Raw genomic sequence first — 21,345 nt, forward strand, 5'->3', positions numbered from 1 at the left:
CCCTTTCCTGAGGGAATTCAAATTCAAAATGGAATCTCTGAGAGCGGTGATCTCCGGTCTGGAGGAGGGAGAGTTTCTGGTATCCCTAGATATCAAACCTGCCCGGGTATCCGTTCACCAGTGCATTCGCCTTCTGGGGAAGATGGCTGCCTCCTACGAGGCTCTACAGTACGGAAGATTTCATGCACGGTCCTTCCAACTGGATCTCCTAGACAAGTGATCGGGATCTCGCCTACACATGCACCAGAGAATACGTCTGTCGCCAAAAGCAAGGATTTCACTCCTCTGGTGGCTGCAAATGCCTCACCTCCTAGAGGGCCGCAGGTTCGGGGTTCGGAACGGGATCCTTCTAACCACGGATGCAAGCCTCAGGGGTTGGGGCGCAGTCACTCAAGGGGAAAACTTCCAAGGAAGATGGTCAAGTCTGTAATCCATTCTTCCAATAAACATTCTGGAACTACAAGCCGTCAACAACGGTCTTCTCCAAGCGACGCATCTTACGAAATCAGGCCATTCAGGTACAGTCGGACAATGTAACGACGGTGGCCTACATAAACCGACAGGGAGGAACAAAGAGCAGCGTTGTCAGCAATATTCCGTCCAGGAGTGGACAACTGGGAAGCGGACTTTCTCAGCAGGCACGATCTCCATCCAGGAGAATGGAGCCGTCATCCGGAGGTGTTCAGACGTGACCAGTCGTTGGGGTGTGCCTCAAATAGACATGATGGCCTTGCATCTCAACAAGAAACTTCGGAGGTACTGCTCCAGGTCGAGAGACCCACAAGCGATGGCAGTGGATGCCCTGGTAACTCTGTGGGTGTTCAAGTCTGTGTATGTATTCCCTCCACTTCCACTTATTCCAAGAATTCTAAAGCTCATAAAGAAAACAAGGGTTCAGGCAATTCTCATTGCTCCGGACTGGCCAACGAGAGCTTGGTACGCGGATCTTCTGAACTTACTGCTGGAAGATCCGAGGCCTCTTCCTTTTTGCGAGGATCTAATGCAACAGGGGCCGTTCGCTAATCAAGACTTACCATGGCTTCGTTTGGCGGCATGGAAGTTGAACGCCAGATCTTAGCCCGGAAGGGTATTCCGAGCAAGGTTATTCCTACCCTGATACAGGCTGGGAAAGGAGTAACGTCTAAACATTACTATCGCATTTGGAAAAAATGTGTGTCTTGGTGTGAATCCAAGAGGTTTCCTACGGTGGAGTTTCAACTTGGACGGTTTCTCCTCTTCCTGCAAGCAGGTATGCATATGGGCCTGCGTTTGGGATCCATAAAGGTCCAGATTTCGGCTTTATCCATTTTCTTCCAGAAACAATTGGCTGTACTCCCTGAGGTTCAGACTTGATTGAAAGGGGTTCTGCACATCCAGCCTCCCTTTGTGGCGCAGACGGCACACTGGGATCTTAATGTGGTATTGCATTTCCTGCAATCGGATTGGTTTTAGCCTTTACAGGAGGCTGAGGTCAAGTTTCTCACGTGGAAGGCTGTCGCTTTGTTGGCCTTAGCTTCTGCTAGACGTGTGTCGGAATTGGGGGCTTTGTCCTGTAATAGCCCCTACTTAATCTTCCATGAAGATAGAGCTGAGCTCAGGACTAGTCAGCAGTTACTTCCATAGTTTGTGTTTGGCTTTTCATATCAACCAACCTATTGTGGTGCTAGTGGCTACTGACTCCTCAATTACATCAAAGTCCTTGCATGTTGTAAGGGCTTTGAAGATCTATGTGAAGAGGACTGCTAGTCACAGAAAATCGGACTCTCTGTTTGTCCTGTATGATCCCAAGAAACTTGAGTGTCCTGCTTCTAAGCAGTCGAGTTCTCGCTGGATCAGGTTCACTATTCAGCACGCATATTCTACGGCAGGATTGCCATGCCCAAAATCTGTTAAGGCCCACTCTACTCGTAAGGTGGGTTCTTCCTGGGCGGCTGCCCGGGCGGGTCTCTGCTTTACAACTTTGCCGAACGGCTACTTGGTCAGGGTCAAACACGTTTGCGAAGTTCTACAAGTTTGATACTTTGGCCTCTGAGGACCTGAAGTTTGGTCAATCAGTTCTGCAGGAACCTCCGCGCTCTCCCTCCCGTTCTGGGAGCTTTGGTACAGCTCCTTGGTACTAATGTGGACCCCAGCATCCTCTAGGACGTAAGAGAAAATAGGATTTTCTGACGTCCTAATGGATGCTGGGAACTCCGTAAGGACCATGGGGAATAGCGGCTCCGCAGGAGACTGGGCACAAAAAGTAAAAGCTTTAGACTAGCTGGTGTGCACTGGCTCCTCCCCCTATGACCCTCCTCCAAGCCTCAGTTAGATTTTTGTGCCCGAACGAGAAGGGTGCAAGCTAGGTGGCTCTCCTGAGCTGCTTAGAAGTAAAAGTTTAAATAGGTTTTTTATTTTCAGTGAGTCCTGCTGGCAAAAGGCTCACTGCATCGTGGGACTAAGGGGAGAAGAAGCGAACTCACCTGACTGCAGAGTGGATTGGGCTTCTTGGCTACTGGACATTAGCTCCAGAGGGACGATCACAGGTTCAGCCTGGATGGGTCCCGGAGCCGCGCCGCCGGCCCCCTAACAGAGCCAGAAGAGCGAAGAGGTCCGGAGAAAGCGGCGGCAGAAGACGTTCCTGTCTTCAAATAAGGTAGCGCACAGCACTGCAGCTGTGCGCCATTGCTCTCAGCACACTTCACACTCCGGTCACTGAGGGGGAGCGCCCTGAGACGCAATAAAAATGATATAAAAACCTTATATGGCTAAATAAAATGCATCACATATAGCTCCTGGGCTATATGGATGCATTTATCCCCTGCCAGTTTCCTGAAAAAAGCGGGAGAAAAGGCCGCCGTGAAGGGGGCGGAGCCTTTCTCCTCAGCACACAAGCGCCATTTTCTTTCACAGCTCCGCAGGAAGGACGGCTCCCTGACTCTCCCCTGCAGTCCTGCACTACAGAAACAGGGTAAAACAGAGAGGGGGGCACTATTGGCAGCTAATATATAAATACAGCAGCTATAACAGGGAGTAACACTTATATAAGGTTATCCCTGTATATATATAGCGCTCTGGTGTGTGCTGGCAAACTCTCCCTCTGTCTCCCCAAAGGGCTAGTGGGGTCCTGTCCTCTATCAGAGCATTCCCGGTGTGTGTGCTGGGTGTCGGTACGATTGTGTCGACATGTATGAGGAGGAAAATGATGTGGAAGCAGAGCAATTGCCTGTGTTAGTGATGTCACCCCCTAGGGAGTCGACACCTGACTGGATGGTAGTAATTAAAGAATTACGTGACAATGTCAGCACTTTGCAAAAAACTGTTGACGACATGAGACAGCCGACAAATCAATTAGTGCCTTTTCAGGCGTCTCAGACATCGTCAGGGGCGCTAAAACGCCCGTTACCTCAGATGGTCGACACAGACCCTGACACGGATACTGAATCCAGTGTCGACGGTGACGAGACAAACGTAATGTCCAGTAGGGCCACACGTTACATGATCACAGCAATGAAGGAGGCATTGCACATTTCTGACACTACAAGTACCACAAAAAAGGGTATTATGTGGGGTGTGAAAAAACTACCAGTGGTTTTTCCTGAGTCAGATGAATTAAATGAGGTGTGTGATAAAGCGTGGGTTTCCCCCGATAAAAAACTGCTGATTTCTAATAAATTATTGGCACTATACCCTTTCCCGCCAGAGGTTAGGGCACGTTGGGAAACACCCCCTAGGGTAGATAAGGCGCTCACACGCTTATCAAAACAAGTGGCGTTACCGTCTCCTGACACGGCCGCTCTCAAGGAACCAGCTGATAGAAGGCTGGAAAATATCTTAAAAGGTATATACACACATACCGGTGTTATACTGCGACCAGCGATCGCCTCAGCCTGGATGTGCAGCGCTGGAGTGGCTTGGTCGGATTCCCTGACTGAAAATATTGATACCCTGGATAGGGACAGTATATTGTTAACTATAGAGCATTTAAAGGATGCATTACTATATATGCGAGATGCACAGAGGGATATTTGCACCCTGGCATCTAGAGTAAGTGCGATGTCCATTTCTGCCAGAAGAACGTTATGGACGCGACAGTGGTCAGGTGATGCAGATTCCAAACGACATATGGAAGTATTGCCGTATAAAGGGGAGGAGTTATTTGGGGTCGGTCTATCGGACCTGGTGGCCACAGCAACGGCTGGAAAATCCACCTTTTTACCCCAGGTCACCTCTCAGCAGAAAAAGACACCGTCTTTTCAAACCCAGTCCTTTCGTCCCTATAAGGGCAAGAGGGAAAAAGGCCGCTCGTTCCTGCCCCGGGGCAGAGGAAGGGGAAAAAGACTGCACCATGCAGCCTCTTCCCAGGAGCAGAAGCCCTCCCCCGCTTCTGCCAAGTCCTCAGCATGACGCTGGGGCTCTGCAAGCAGTCTCGGGCACGGTGGGGGGCCGTCTCAAGAATTTCAGCGCGCAGTGGGCTCACTCGCAAGTGGACCCCTGGATCCTGCAGGTAGTATCACAGGGGTACAAATTGGAATTCGAGACGTCTCCCCCTCGCCGGTTCCTGAAGTCTGCTCTACCAACGTCTCCCTCCGACAGGGAGGCAGTATTGGAAGCTATTCACAAGCTGTATTCCCAGCAGGTGATAATCAAGGTACCCCTCCTACAACAGGGAAAGGGGTATTATTCCACGCTGTTTGTGGTACCGAAGCCGGAAGGCTCGGTGAGACCAATTTTAAATCTAAAATCTTTGAACACTTACATAAAAAGGTTCAAATTCAAGATGGAGTCACTCAGAGCAGTGATAGCGAACCTGGAAGAAGGGGACTATATGGTATCTCTAGACATCAAGGATGCTTATCTCCATGTCCCAATCTACCCTTCTCACCAAGGGTACCTCAGGTTTGTGATACAAAACTGTCATTATCAGTTTCAGACGCTGCCGTTTGGATTGTCCACGGCACCACGGGTCTTTACCAAGGTAATGGTCGAAATGATGATTCTTCTTCGAAGAAAAGGCGTATTAATTATCCCTTACTTGGACGATCTCCTGATAAGGGCAAGGTCCAGGGAACAGTTAGAGGTCGGAGTAGCACTATCTCAGGTAGTGCTACGTCAGCACGGGTGGATTCTAAATATCCCAAAATCACAGCTGATTCCAACAACACGTCTACTGTTCCTAGGGATGATTCTGGATACAGTCCAGAAAAAGGTGTTTCTCCCGGAGGAGAAGGCCAGGGAGTTATCCGAGCTAGTCAGGAACCTCCTAAAACCAGGACAAGTGTCAGTGCATCAGTGCACGAGAGTCCTGGGAAAAATGGTGGCTTCTTACGAAGCGATTCCATTCGGAAGATTCCATGCAAGAACTTTTCAGTGGGATCTGCTGGACAAATGGTCCGGATCGCATCTTCAGATGCATCAGCGGATAACCCTATCTCCAAGGACAAGGGTATCTCTCCTGTGGTGGTTACAGAAGGCTCATCTTCTAGAGGGCCGCAGATTCGGCATTCAGGATTGGATGCTGGCAACCACGGATGCCAGCCTGAGAGGCTGGGGAGCAGTCACACAGGGAAGAAATTTCCAGGGCTTGTGGTCAAGCATGGAAACGTCTCTTCACATAAATATCCTAGAGCTAAGGGCCATTTACAATGCCCTAAGTCAAGCAAGGCCTCTGCTTCAGGGTCAACCGGTATTGATCCAGTCGGACAACATCACGGCTGTCGCCCACGTAAACAGACAGGGCGGCACAAGAAGCAGGAGGGCAATGGCAGAAGCTGCAAGGATTCTCCGCTGGGCGGAAAATCATGTGATAGCACTGTCAGCAGTGTTCATTCCGGGAGTGGACAACTGGGAAGCAGACTTCCTCAGCAGACACGACCTCCACCCGGGGGAGTGGGGACTTCATCCAGAAGTCTTCCAAGTGATTGTAAACCGTTGGGAAAAACCAAAGGTGGACATGATGGCGTCCCGTCTTAACAAGAAACTGGACAGATATTGCGCCAGGTCAAGGGACCCTCAGGCAATAGCGGTGGACACTCTGGTAACTCCGTGGGTGTTCCAGTCGGTATATGTGTTCCCTCCTCTTCCTCTCATACCAAAAGTACTGAGAATCATAAGAAGGAGAGGAGTAAGAACGATACTCGTGGCTCCGGATTGGCCAAGAAGAACTTGGTACCCGGAGCTGCAAGAGATGCTCACGGAGGACCCGTGGCCTCTACCTCTAAGGAAGGACCTGCTCCAGCAGGGACCTTGTCTGTTCCAAGACTTACCGCGGCTGCGTTTGACGGCATGGCGGTTGAACGCCGGATCCTGAAGGAAAAATTCATTCCAGATGAAGTCATCCCTACCCTGATCAAGGCCAGGAAGGATGTAACTGCAAAACATTATCATCGCATTTGGCGAAAATATGTTGCGTGGTGTGAGGCCAAGAAGGCCCCTACGGAGGAATTTCAACTGGGTCGTTTCCTACATTTCCTGCAAGCAGGATTGTCTATGGGCCTAAAATTAGGATCCATTAAGGTTCAAATTTCGGCCCTGTCGATCTTCTTCCAGAAAGAACTGGCTTCAGTGCCTGAAGTTCAGACGTTTGTCAAAGGGGTACTGCATATACAGCCTCCTTTTGTGCCTCCAGTGGCACCTTGGGATCTCAATGTAGTTTTGGGGTTCCTAAAATCACATTGGTTTGAACCACTTGCCACAGTGGATTTGAAATATCTCGCATGGAAAGTGGTAATGCTGTTGGCCCTGGCTTCAGCCAGGCGCGTATCAGAATTGGCGGCTTTATCTTATAAAAGCCCTTACCTGATATTTCATTCGGATAGGGCGGAATTGAGGACTCGTCCTCAATTTCTCCCTAAGGTGGTTTCAGCGTTTCACATGAATCAACCTATTGTGGTACCTGTGGCTACTAGGGACTTGGAGGACTCCAAGTTGCTGGACGTAGTCAGGGCCCTGAAAATATATGTTTCCAGGACGGCTGGAGTCAGAAAATCTGACTCGCTGTTTATACTGTATGCACCCAACAAGCTGGGTGCTCCTGCTTCTAAGCAGACGATTGCTCGTTGGATTTGTAGTACAATTCAACTTGCACATTCTGTGGCAGGCCTGCCACAGCCAAAATCTGTAAAAGCCCATTCCACACGGAAGGTGGGCTCATCTTGGGCGGCTGCCCGAGGGGTCTCGGCTTTACAACTTTGCCGAGCAGCTACTTGGTCAGGGACAAACACGTTTGCTAAATTCTACAAATTTGATACCCTGGCTGAGGAGGACCTGGAGTTCTCTCATTCGGTGCTGCAGAGTCATCCGCACTCTCCCGCCCGTTTGGGAGCTTTGGTATAATCCCCATGGTCCTTACGGAGTTCCCAGCATCCACTAGGACGTCAGAGAAAATAAGAATTTACTTACCGATAATTCTATTTCTCATAGTCCGTAGTGGATGCTGGGCGCCCATCCCAAGTGTGGATTGTCTGCAATACTTGTATATAGTTATTGTTACAAACAAATCGGGTTGTTTATTGTTGGAAGCCATCTTTTCAGAGGCTCCTACGGTTATCATACTGTTAACTGGGTTCAGATCACAAGTTGTACGGTGTGATTGGTGTGGCTGGTATGAGTCTTACCCGGGATTCAAGATCCTTCCTTATTATGTACGCTCGTCCGGGCACAGTATCTTAACTGAGGCTTGGAGGAGGGTCATAGGGGGAGGAGCCAGTGCACACCAGCTAGTCTAAAGCTTTTACTTTTTGTGCCCAGTCTCCTGTGGAGCCGCTATTCCCCATGGTCCTTACGGAGTTCCCAGCATCCACTACGGACTATGAGAAATAGAATTATCGGTAAGTAAATTCTTATTTTAATTACCTACCGGTAAATCCTTTTCTCGTAGCCCGCCCAGCGCTTCGTGATCCTGCAGTGGTTACTTAGTTCAGTACTGCTTTGTTACTTGGTTAAGTACTGATGTTCAGCCGTTGCTGAGTTTTCAAGCTAGTTAGCTTGGTTTGCCTTGTATGTGTGAGCTGGTGTGAATCTCGCCACTATCTGTGTAAGATCATTCTCTCGAAGTTGTCCGTCTTCTCGGGCACAGTTTCTAGACTGAGTCTGGTAGGTGGTGCATAGAGGAAGGAGCCAGCCCACACAATTAAACTTAGGGCGGGATTCAAATTTTCTCTGCACCCTCCCACCCCCATTGCGCCTGTCGGCAGTATTCAAATGTTACTGCCGATGGGTGCGATATCAGCATTTCAGCTCGCCACCCCCAGGGGTGGCAAGCTGAAATGCGTGAAAAATGACCCGTTTGGACGCCCAAACAGGACTTTTCACGATCGCGCCCATGTCTTTAGTCGGGTTTAGCTGCTTTACGCGGCTAAACCCGTCTCTTATGGGTGCGATCAGCGCGAAAACGGGGGTCATTAGAATATCGCCCCGCGATCTCCAGTCACTTTAGACTGGAGATTGGGGGCAATAGAAGATTTAAATCCCACCCTTAAAGTGCCAGTGGCTCCTAGTGGACCAGTCTATACCCCATGGTACTAATGTGGACCCCAGCATCCTCTACGGACTACGAGAAAAAGATTTACCGGTAGTTAATTAAAATCCTATTTTTCAGACTTGCGTCGGGTGTGGGGCTATAACTGTACGTAGTATCACTGCGACTAGCCCCAAAGCACTAGCTAGCATGAATTTCTGCTTGCATCTCTGGTAGCTGCGAGTAGAAAAAATGCTGTTCGGGGGTTTACAGTGCAGGCATGAATTTCGCCACTTATCCCAAGAGATTAACAAACTCACGCTGAATTGAATTCCCCCCTTTGTTTGGAAAAACTGGAATATGTACATGGACAGACTACTTGTGAGAGATCAGTCTTGCCTTCAAACAGCCCCCGAAGTTCAGTCAGCACTACTGACGTTTATTAAGAGTCACTGCCTGCAACAAGCCCTAGGGTTCACATTTAGTGATTAAACCTATCTCTCCCGCACCCCCCCCCCCCCAAAACAAACAAACAAACCCTGAAATTAAATAACTAGTTAGCACAAACTAATTTCCAACTGCCCTGACCGTAGTCCCAAAGCTCCCATAGAGTTATAGAAATCCCATCTACTACTCCATAAATTAACCGGCACCACCGCTACTTCATTATTCATTTAATTAACTCCCACCATCATATAAAATATTGTACCACCAGTTGAGAAATTTACACCTGCCATAACCATTGAACAGCAATTCCGTATGACCCTTCCCCATCCCACACTTTTCCTTCTTACCATGGAATTCTGAAAAATGTATGTGGACTGGATGGCACAGTCCTTAGCTGGTTCAAATAATTTCTCACCAGCAGGTCACAGAGCGTTTGATCTGGAGAACACACATTGCGGAACACCACATGGCAGTGGAACTGGTGGCAATGTTCTATACGATCTCCCATGGTTTTTGCAGTATACATGCTACCACTGGGTGAAAAAAATTAGATGACGTCATGACCTTGTCTGCCACTGTTGTTCAGATGATACACAACTATACCTGTCCTTTGCTCCAGTCACTGAGAACCCAATAACAACCCTAAATGGCTGCCTAGCTGAGCTCCAGGAGTGGATGAGTGCCAGTTGGCTGAGACTGAACCATGATAAAACAGAAGTCCTTATGATAGGACCTCAACATCAAAGGACAACAGTGCAGACTTGGTGGCAATCAATTGTTTTTGTGGTCACAATCACCGGTCTGCAATGTTGTGGCGATATTCAGATCACTCCCAAATGAATCAGGTTTAAAATTTTAAAGTGGCTAAACCCGTCTAAACTGTTGGTCGTAACAAGGAAAATGCCGTTTGGGCAACAAAAAGACTGACTTTTTTGCTAGTTTCCGATTACCACATCAGAAATAATACACACGTGCCCGATCGGAGCAACAATTGAATTGGACCATGAGGCGCCCATTAGTTATAGCCTCACCCCAAAAAAAATATCGAATCCTTCCCCATGTAGCCTCTTTCCATTTTCATATTCAGTGAGGTGAGGCACACGGGAAACCACGACAGTCAGGATTCCGGCACCGGAATCCCGACACATGCCGAAATTCCAGCACCGGAATCCCGACACATGCCGAAATTCCAGCACCGGAAACCCGAAACGGGTCAGAACGTTGATGCTGGAATCCTGACCGTTGAGTTCGGATTGTTGAAACAGCGGGGCAGGTAAGTGCTGTGTCGGGGATGGGCAGTTAGGTTTAGGCTACCCCTGTGGGACTTACTGTTAAGGTGCGGGGAGGGAGGGTTAGGCTGTTGGGGGGGAGATGGTTAGGTTTAGGGTGGTGGTGGGGGGGATAAGGTTAGTAACATAACATAGTATCTGAGGTTGAAAAAAGACAATTTGTCCATCGAGTTCAACCTATTTGTAGTCTCCTGAGCAGGTTTATTTGGTCTAAAGTTTTGACTGATGCTGATGTCAGCCATTGCATTGTATCCCTCTTTTTGCAGTACAGGTTGAGTATCCCATATCCAAATATTCCAAAATACGGAATATTCCGAAATACGGACTTTTTTGAGTGTGAGTGAGATAGTGAAACCTTTGTTTCTCTATCGTCCTAGTGGATGCTGGGGTTCCTGAAAGGACCATGGGGAATAGCGGCTCCGCAGGAGACAGGGCACAAAAAGTAAAGCTTTAGGATCAGGTGGTGTGCACTGGCTCCTCCCCCTATGACCCTCCTCCAAGCCTCAGTTAGATTTTTGTGCCCGGCCGAGAAGGGTGCAATCTAGGTGGCTCTCCTAAAGAGCTGCTTAGAAAAGTTTAGCTTAGGTTTTTTTATTTTACAGTGAGTCCTGCTGGCAACAGGATCACTGCAACGAGGGACTTAGGGGAGAAGAAGTGAACTCACCTGCGTGCAGGATGGATTGGCTTCTTTGGCTACTGGACATTAGCTCCAGAGGGACGATCACAGGTACAGCCTGGATGGTCACCGGAGCCTCGCCGCCGGCCCCCTTGCAGATGCTGAAAAGAGAAGAAGGTCCAGAATCGGCGGCAGAAGACTCCTCAGTCTTCTTAAGGTAGCGCACAGCACTGCAGCTGTGCGCCATTGCTCTCAGCACACTTCACACGGCAGTCACTGAGGGTGCAGGGCGCTGGGAGGGGGGCGCCCTGGGAGGCAATGTAAACCTATTTTTTGGCAAAAAATACCTCACATATAGCCTCCGGGGGCTATATGGAGATATTTAACCCCTGCCAGAATCCGTTGAAGAGCGGGAGACGAGGCCGCCGAAAAAGGGGCGGGGCCTATCTCCTCAGCACACAGCGCCATTTTCCCTCACAGAAAGGCTGGAGGGAAGGCTCCCAGGCTCTCCCCTGCACTGCACTACAGAAACAGGGTTAAAACAGAGAGGGGGGGCACTAATTTGGCGTTAGAAATAAATAAAAAAAGATGCTATAAGGGAAAACACTTATATAAGGTTGTCCCTATATAATTATAGCGTTTTTTGGTGTGTGCTGGCAAACTCTCCCTCTGTCTCTCCAAAGGGCTAGTGGGTCCTGTCCTCTATCAGAGCATTCCCTGTGTGTGTGCTGTGTGTCGGTACGTGTGTGTCGACATGTATGAGGACGATGTTGGTGAGGAGGCGGAGCAATTGCCTGTAATGGTGATGTCACTCTCTAGGGAGTCGACACCGGAATGGATGGCTTATTTAGGGAATTACGTGATAATGTCAACACGCTGCAAGGTCGGTTGACGACATGAGACGGCCGACAAACAATTAGTACCGGTCCAGACGTCTCAAAAACACCGTCAGGGGTTTTAAAACGCCCGTTTACCTTAGTCGGTCGACACAGACACGGACACTGAATCCAGTGTCGACGGTGAATAAACAAACGTATTCCTTATTAGGGCCACACGTTAAGGGCAATGAAGGAGGGGTTACATATTTCTGATAATACCCTCTTTTGTGGTACTTGTAGTATGTGGGATGTGAAAAAAAACTACCTGTAGTTTTTCCTGAATCAGATAAATTAAATGAAGTGTGTGATGATGCGTGGGTTCCCCCCGATAGAAAATTATTGGCGGTATACCCTTCCCCGCCAGAAGTTAGGGCGCGTTGGGAAACACCCCTTAGGGTGGATAAGGCGCTCACACGCTTATCAAAACAAGTGGCGGTACCGTCTATAGATAGGGCCGTCCTCAAGGAACCAGCTGACAGGAGGCTGGAAAATATCATATAAAAGTATATACACACATACTGGTGTTATACTGCGACCAGCGATCGCCTCAGCCTGGATGTGCAGAGCTGGGGTGGCTTGGTCGGATTCCCTGACTAAAAATATTGATACCCTTGACAGGGACAGTATTTTATGGACTATAGAGCATTTAAAGGATGCATTTCTATATATGCGAGATGCACAGAGGGATATTTGCACTCTGGCATCAAGAGTAAGTGCGATGTCCATATCTGCCAGAAGATGTTTATGGACACGACAGTGGTCAGGTGATGCAGATTCCAAACGGCACAAAGGTGTATTGCCGTATAAAGGAAGAGGAGTTATTTGCGGTCGGTCCATCGGACCTGGTGGCCACGGCAACTGCTGGAAAATCCACCGTTTTTACCCTAAGTCACATCTCTGCAGAAAAAGACACCGTCTTTTCAGCCTCAGTCCTTTCGTCCCTATAAGAGTCATATTTGCCCAGGGATAGAGGAAAGGGAAGAAGACTGCAGCAGGCAGCCCATTCCCAGGAACAGAAGCCTTCCACCGCTTCTGCCAAGCTCTCAGCATGACGCTGGGACCGTACAGGACCCTTGGATCCTACAAGTAGTATCCCAGGGGTACAGATTGGAATGTCGAAACGTTTCCCCCTCGCAGGCTCCTGAAGTCTGCTTTACCAAGGTCTCCCTCCGACAAGGAGGCAGTATGGAAAAAAAAAAAAAATTCACAAGCTGTATTCCCAGCAGGTGATAATCAAATTACCCCTCCTACAACAAGGAAAGGGGTATTATTCCACACTATATTGTGGTACTGAAGCCAGAAGGCTAGGTGAGACCTATTCTAAATCTAAAAAATTTGAACACTTACAAAGGTTCAAAGCAAGAGGGAGTCACTCAGAGCAGTGATAACGAACCAGGAAGAAGGGGACTATATAGTGTCCCGGGACATCAGGGATGCTTACCTCCATGTCCCAAATTTGCCCTTCTCACTAAGGGTACCTCAGGTTCGTGGTATAGAACTGTCACTATCAGTTTCAGACGCTGCCGTTTGGATTGTCCACGGCACCCCGGGTCTTTACCAAGGTAATGGCCGAAATGATGATTCTTCTTCATCGAAGAAAAGGCGTCTTAAATTACCCCTTACTTGGACGATCTCCTGATAAGGGCAAAGTCCAGGGAACAGTTGGAGGTCGGAGTAGCACTATCTCGGATACTGCTACAACAGCACGGGTGGATTCTAAATATTCCAAAATCGCAGCTGATCCTGACGACACGTCTGCTGTGCCTAGGGATGATTCTGGACACAGTCCAGAAAAAGGTGTTTCTCCCGGAAGAGAAAGCCAGGGAGTTATCCGAGCTAGTCAAAAACCTCCTAAAACCAGGAAAAGTGTCAGTGCATCATTGCACAAGGGTCCTGGTAAAAATGGTGGCTTCCTACGAAGCAATTCCATTTGGCAGATTTCACGCAAGAACTTTTCAGTGGGATCTGCTGGACAAATGGTCCGGATCGCATCTTCAGATGCATCAGCGGATAACCCTATATCCAAGGACAAGGGTGTCTCTCCTGTGGTGGTTACAGAGTGCTCATCTTCTAGAGGGCCGCAGATTCGGCATTCAGGATTGGATGCTGGTGACCACGGAGGCCAGCCCGAGAGGCTGGGGAGCAGTCACACAAGGAAAAAATTTCCAGGGAGTGTGATCAAGTCTGGAGACTTTTCTCCACATAAATATACTGGAGCTAAGGGTAAATTTATAATGCTCTAAGCTTAGCAAGACCTCTGCTTCAAGGTCAGCCGGTATTGATCCAGTGGGAAAAACATCACGGCAGTCGCCCACGTAAACAGACAGGGCGGCACAAGAAGCAGGAGGGCAATGGCAAAAACTGCAAGGACTTTTCGCTGGGCGGAAAATCATGTGATAGCACTGTCAGCAGTGTTTCATTCCGGGAGTGGAAACTGGGAAGCAGACTTCCTCAGCAGGCACGACCTCCACCCGGGAGAGTGGAAACTTCATCGGGAAGTTTTTCCACATGATTGTGAACCGTTGGGAAATACCAAGGTAGACATGATGGCGTCCCGTCTGAACAAAAAACGGGACAGGTATTGCGCCAGGTCAAGAGACCCTCAGGCAATAGCTGTGGACGTTCTGGTAACACCGTGGGTGTACCAGTCGGTGTATGTGTTCCCTACTCTGCTTCTCATACCTAAGGTACTGAGAATTATAAGACGTAGAGGAGTAAGAACTATACTCATGGCTCCGGATTGGCCAAGAAGGACTTGGTACCCGGAACTTCAAGAGATGCTCACAGAGGACTTATGGCCTCTGCCGCTAAGAAGGGACTTGCTTCAGCAAGTACCATGTCTGTTCCAAGACTTACCGCAGCTGCGTTTGACGGCATGGCGGTGGAACGCCGGATCCTAAGGGAAAAAGGCATTCCGGAAGAGGTCATTCCTACCCTGGTCAAAGCCAGGAAGGAGGTGACCGCACAACATTATCACCACATGTGGCGAAAATATGTTGCGTGGTGTGAGGCCAGGAAGGCCCCACGAAGAAATTTCAACTCGGTCGATTCCTGCATTTCCTGCAAACAGGAGTGTCTATGGGCCTCAAATTGGGGCCCATTAAGGTTCAAATTTCGGCCCTGTCGATTTTCTTCCAGAAAGAATTGGCTTCAGTTCCTGAAGTCCAGAAGTTTGTCAAGGGAGTATTGCATATACAACCCCCTTTTGTGCCTCCAGTGGCACTGTGGGATCTCAACGTAGTTCTGGGATTCCTCAAATCACATTGGTTTAAAACCAGTCAAATCTGTGGATTTGAAGCATCTCACATGAAAAGTGACCATGCTCTTGGCCCTGGCCTGGGCCAGGCGAGTGTCAAATTGGTGTTTTTTTTTTTTTCTCAAAAAAGCCCATATCTGTTTGTCCATTCGGACAGGGCAGAGCTGCGGACTCGTCCCCAGTTCTCTCCCTAAGTTGGTGTCAGTGTTTCACCTGAACCAGCTTATTGTGGTGCCTTGCGCCTACTAGGGACTTGGAGGACTCCAAGTTGCTGGATGTTGTCAGGGCCCTGAAAGTATAGGTTCCAGGACGGCTGGAGTCAGGAAAACTGACTTGCTGTTATCCTGTATGCACCCAACAAACTGGGTGCTCTTGCTTCTAAGCAGACTATTGCTAGTTGGATGTGTAATACAATTCAGCTTGCACATTCTGTGGCAGGCCTGCCACAGCCAAAATATGTAAATGCCCATTCCACAAGGAAGGTGGGCTCATCTTGGGCGGCTGCCCGAGGGGTCTCGGCATTACAACTTTGCCGAGCTGCTACTTGGTCAGGGGCAAACACGTTTGCAAAATTCTACAAATTTGATACCCTGGCTGAGGAGGACCTGGAGTTCTCTCATTCGGTGCTGCAGAGTCATCCGCACTCTCCCGCCCGTTTGGGAGCTTTGGTATAATCCCCATGGTCCTTTCAGGAACCCCAGCATCCACTAGGACGATAGAGAAAATAAGAATTTACTTACCGATAATTCTATTTCTCGGAGTCCGTAGTGGATGCTGGGCGCCCATCCCAAGTGCGGATTATCTGCATTACTTGTACATAGTTACAAAAAATCGGGTTATTATTGTTGTGAGCCATCTTTCAGAGGCTCCGCTGTTATCATACTGTTAACTGGGTTCAGATCACAGGTTGTACAGTGTGATTGTTGTGGCTGGTATGAGTCTTACCCGGGATTCAAAATCCTTCCTTATTGTGTACGCTCGTCCGGGCACAGTATCCTAACTGAGGCTTGGAGGAGGGTCATAGGGGGAGGAGCCAGTGCACACCACCTGATCCTAAAGCTTTACTTTTTGTGCCCTGTCTCCTGCGGAGCCGCTATTCCCCATGGTCCTTTCAGGAACCCCAGCATCCACTACGGACTCCGAGAAATAGAATTATCGGTAAGTAAATTCTTATTTTTTTGATGGCTTAATGTACACAAACTTTGGTTAATACACAGTTATTAAAAATATTGTATTAAATGACCTTCAGGCTGTGTGTATAAGGTGTATATGAAACATAAATGAATTGTGTGAATGTACACACACTTTGTTTAATGCACAAAGTTATAAAAAATATTGGCTAAAATTACCTTCCGGCTGTGTGTATAAGGTGTATATGTAACATAAATGCATTTTGTGATTAGATTTAGGTCCCATCACCATGATATCTCATTATGGTATGCAATTATTCCAAAATACGGAAAAATCCCATATCCAAAATACCTCTGGTCCCGAGCATTTTGGATAAGGGAGACTCAACCTGTATCTATAGTGCGTGACTATGCCCTGTAACCCTGGATATCCTTATCCATTAGGAATTAATCTAACCCATTCTTAAAGGCGTTGACTGAGTCCGCCATTACAACTACCTCAGGCAGGGAATTCCAAACACGTATGGTCTTTACCGTGAAAAAGCCTTTGCGCTGTGATGTGCGGAATCTCCTCTCCTCTAACCTAAGTGAGTGTCCCCGAGTCCTCTGTGTTGTTCTAACCAAAAACAGGTCTTGCGACAGGTCTGTGTATTGTCCCCTTATATATTTGTAGATGTTGATCATGTCGCCTCCCAGTCTCCTCTTTTCCAGTGTAAACATGCCTAGCCTTGCAAGCCTTTCCTCGTGTTCTAGTGTTTCCATGCCCTTAATTAGTTTGGTCGCCCGCCTCTGTACCTTTTCTAGCTCCAGGATATCCTTTTTGTAATATGGTGCCCAGAATTGTACACAGTATTCAAGGTGTGGCTTCACTAGTGATTTATATAACGGGAGTATAACACCCTCGTCCCTTGCATCAATTCCCCGTTTTATGCATGCTAATATCTTATTAGCCTTCTTTGCTGCAGTCCTACATTGGGTACTGCTGCTTAGTTTGCTATCTATGAGAACACCCAAGTCCTTTTCTAGTACAGAATCCCCTAATTTTACCCCATTTAGTAGGTAGGTGTTATTTTTGTTCTTGTTACCACAGCGCATTACCTTACACTTTGTATTGAAGCGCATTCTCCATTTGGCTGCCCATGCTTCTAATTTAACTAAGTCGTTAGGCCCTTAAAAGGTAGGGGGGAGGGTTAGACTACTTACCGGCTCTTGTCAGCATTTCAGCTGTTGGGATGCTGCTATCGGTTTTCTGACCGCCGTCATCCCAACTGACGATATTTCATACCTGACCCGAGGCACACCTTAGACCAGTGATTACATTTCACGAACCACATGGTGGAGACTTCAAACTTCAAAAAGGGCCGCACATTACTTTTAATCCCATTTATACGTTTAAACCACCTATTTAATCATGGAAAAAGGCCCCCTATTGTGTAAAATATCACCAGGTTTATGACGGCAAAGGAAGGAACTTGGGCTTCACTTGTATGGCGGCATGCTGCCCCAGCGCTGCCTGCTGATCACCTGTATTTACTCTTATGTAAATTGAGAATTTACTGTCTGTAATAGTTCAGTTTTCTTAATTAACATTCAAAGCATCAGCTGTGAACAGTAAATACACAATATTATACAGTAATTAGTAAACAGTAGCTCTTTTGTGTGAGACACATACACACATTTGCTTGCAGCAAGGCTAGTATGAATTATTAATTTCATTCCTTTTTAAAACTCTGCCTAATTAGTAATGGTTATAATGTTCTGTTTTAGGTCTCTCTGGATAGACTACCTGACATTGCTGCAGAGATCTGTCACTGCGCTTTCTTGGAAAGTCTGAACCTTTATCAGAATTCCTTCTGCGATGTGCCGGAGGCCACCCTTTCCCGGCAGTCCCTGACCTTCCTCACCCTCAGGTACAGTGTAAATGACACAACATTGTGTAACAATGACAGATTGTCATCTTTCCCTGATCCCCCGACGCCTGGGCAGGGTTTGGTGCCCAGGACAGAGTAGCGGGAATACAACAATTTTTTTAAATCCTTTTATTCCAAAATGTAAACTGCAGTGGGAGGGGCCTGAGGGGAAGGGTCACAGTGGCGCTTAACAGATCTAAAAAGCTAAATATTGTTGGTATTTTCTTAAAAATGTTCTTTATACATGTGCTCCATGCTCGTTTCATAGGGGCTATTCACATGAGCAGGTAGGGTTTTTTTTGTTTGTTTTCTTTTGTAGTTTATTTCACAATTTTATATATATATATATATATATATATATATATATATATATATATAATATATATATATATATATATATATATATATATATATATATATATATAAAAAATTTTATATTTCATAAAGTTATGAATGGGGGTTTTTAATGAGTTTGCTCAGTTAAGCTTTGGGTTTACTATGTGTTAAACTTGTCCTCATACTTTTCTATATGTGCTTTAGCAAAAAGATACACAAATTGGGGCTCACGAGTCATTTGTCAGCACTACTGTATATTGCATTATGTCCTATCACTTATGAGTGTAATATATAGCTATAATTGTATGATCATCTATTATTATTATTAAAGGTTAAAATCACGTGTGGTCATCTGTGAAAGTGCTGTTGCTGACGGGGCAGTTTCCCATCAGATCCAGCATCAGTGATGTTTGGTAAGGGTAAAGTCATTTACTGATGACTGTGATGACGATAATACAAAATAAAGCCGCTGCACTCCAATGAGTACACACCACAGCAGGTCATTATACATGTGTGGCTGCAGCCATACACACTACTGATGTCACAAAGATCGCTGCTGTGGACTCGGTCATTACTTTTAACAATTCCTTTTAACAAAACATTACTTTTAACAATTCCTTATTGATAGGGATATGTTGAGTCTCTACAGAATGACTTATCTAGACTTGAGATCTGGGCGGATAAATGGAGAATGAGGTTCAATACAGACAAACGTAAAGTTATGCACTTTGGGACTATAACAATCAGTAAAGTTATGCACTTTGGGTGGCTACGACGGCTGAGGAGTAAGCAGCAGAACTCGGGAGCTCCCCGGCCACCAAACTCCTGCAATCGATCCTGACCCCCTCTGGTGCCTCTGCCCGGCCGGAATCTTCTCCACAAGCTGTGGACACCGGCGGGTGCCTTTTTCTGCATTCTCCGGGACCCGTGAAGCGGCGCTGACCGCTCTCCAGCACTGCGGCCTACACCTCCTCCGGATCCCCGGCCTCGATTTCGGTGGCCTGGACCGCGGGTCGCCCTGAGCTCGAGCGGCGGCTGTTGCGGCCCCCGGACGCCGCGGAGGGACTACACACAGGGGATAACTCCTCTTATACCTATCAGGCTGTGGCTAAGGGCACGGATAGCCGACGAAAGTACAAGTACAGGTACTCCTGGGGAAGGGGAGGGGACACGGCGGCCATCTTAGTATATGGGCTGCTGCCCGTGCCTGGACATATGGAAAGCTGTCTGTGGGATCCTCATGTGCCTTGTGACCTGTCTTTGGGAGCTGGATACATGCTCTCTCCCATTTTTCCTCTCTTGATAATTATTGGATTATAAAGGCTGCTGCCCAAGTCTGAATAGCTGATGGGCTGCCTGATAGGATGTTCCTGCGCCCTGTGAACTGTTCCTGATCTCTGAGACCTTACTGCAAGCTGCTCTCATCCATTCTCAGCCTCTCAATATCTATATTTTCTATATTAACTTAACATGTTCGTGGAAGCATAATCGGCTGTTCCTGCTATGCGGCTCTCCCATTCTGTCAAATAGTAGCTGCATATAGATTGGAATTGACTGCACTGCTGTACTGCACTAATATCCTACAGGGTAGTACACACCAATATCCTACCCTTGCCTCCCGGAATTGCTACAGGACATTTCCTCCTCAATATCCCCATCCGTATTGCTGATTTTACACAAGCCTGTAGTTTTTATCCATTGATAACTTGGCCTAAAGACCGGGCACGGTTGTTTACCGCCACGGATTGCACACGTCCTTGCTGCTACCGCCTTCTACCCACACGTGATTCTGAAAACCCTGTCCTGGGGTGGGTGTGACTGCTCCTGTCCAATATGGTTAAGGGCGGCCAGAGTGCGGCCGCGGCCAAACTAGAAAGATATGCCAGGCAACCCACTCCCAAGGTGTCATCGGCTCCTTCCCAGGGAACCTCTCCGACCCACTCAAACTCCCCCTCTGCATCTGCAGACGGTTCCCCAGAGGTGGCGGAGGCGCCGTCTATTCAACAGGTGCTGGAGGCTATAGCTGGCAGTGAACAGCGTCTCTCCGACAAGATGGAAAAGGTGCAGTGTGACCTATCCTTACTCCGACAAGATGTTCAGCGTATCCGTGAGAGAGTGGGTGAGGCAGAGACAAGGGTCTCCAACCTGGAGGATATGTGCGGCCCATTGAAGCAGTCCGTATCCACGGTGACCCAGCAAGTTTCCTCCCTCCAAACCAAGCTTTTAGACATGGAGGGACGACTGCGCAGGAACAACGTCAGATTTGTAGGCCTACCTGAAAGAGAAGAGGGCTCGCAGCCGGAGGACTTCCTCGAATCATGGCTCAAGGAGATGTATGGCGCTGAGTCCTTTACGGCCCAATTCACGGTGGAGCGTGCACATAGGATACCATCTCGGCCACTACCTCCTGGTGCCCCTCCTCGCACCTTCATCGCCAAATTCCTGCACTATAAGGACCGGGACTCAGTTCTTCGCCTAGGACGTACAAAGGGCCCGCTGGTCCGTAATGGAGTCAAGGTGTCGGCCTTCCCGGACTTTGCCGCAGACGTCCAGAAGGACAGAGCCCAGTTTATGCCCATTAAACGGCGTCTGCGAGACCTCAACATCCCGTATTCCATGCTGTTTCCCTCAAGGCTCCGAGTTGTGGCGGATGGGGAGACCAAGTTTTTTAATTCCCCCAAGGAAGCGGCACAATGGCTGGACAGATTTGCACCGGGTGCTCGACAGCTGGCTCCGGACTGATCTCCTGAGTACAGAAGCTGGGCTTAGGCTATCGGAGGGATCGATCTTAGATCGGGGAGCCCCCCTCCTTTGCATTGGTGGCTCAAGACTTTCCGTCCAAGTGGTGTTGGTTAGAGGTTTAATTGAGAATCTAGGCCTTCTTTGCACTTGGTAGTTTGGGTTGTTGGTTTGGGATATAAGTATGCCGGTGTTCTGGGGGGTGTACGGGGTGGGTAGGGGAAACTGGGAAGCTGCTAGTTGCGGCTCTCTTTGTTGCTGTTTTTGGTTTTTTTTCTTTAGTTTGTTATTTTTCTTACTTGAGTTT

The 21,345-nt window shown here is 48.0% G+C and overlaps 1 protein-coding gene across 2 annotated transcripts in view; it reads left to right on the forward strand.

Moving 5' to 3' along the window:
* FYTTD1 (forty-two-three domain containing 1) overlaps nt 1-21,345 on the forward strand; it is a 112,933-nt gene that overhangs the window by 41,237 nt on the left and 50,351 nt on the right. For both annotated transcript variants that reach the window (XM_063959105.1, XM_063959113.1), the window contains exon 2: nt 17,821-17,963. The gene's annotated coding sequence lies outside the window, so the exon portion shown is untranslated. The remainder of the gene's footprint in view (nt 1-17,820; nt 17,964-21,345) is intronic.

The sequence above is a fragment of the Pseudophryne corroboree genome, chromosome 1, assembly GCF_028390025.1.
Source record: "Pseudophryne corroboree isolate aPseCor3 chromosome 1, aPseCor3.hap2, whole genome shotgun sequence".
Taxonomy (NCBI): domain Eukaryota; kingdom Metazoa; phylum Chordata; class Amphibia; order Anura; family Myobatrachidae; genus Pseudophryne; species Pseudophryne corroboree.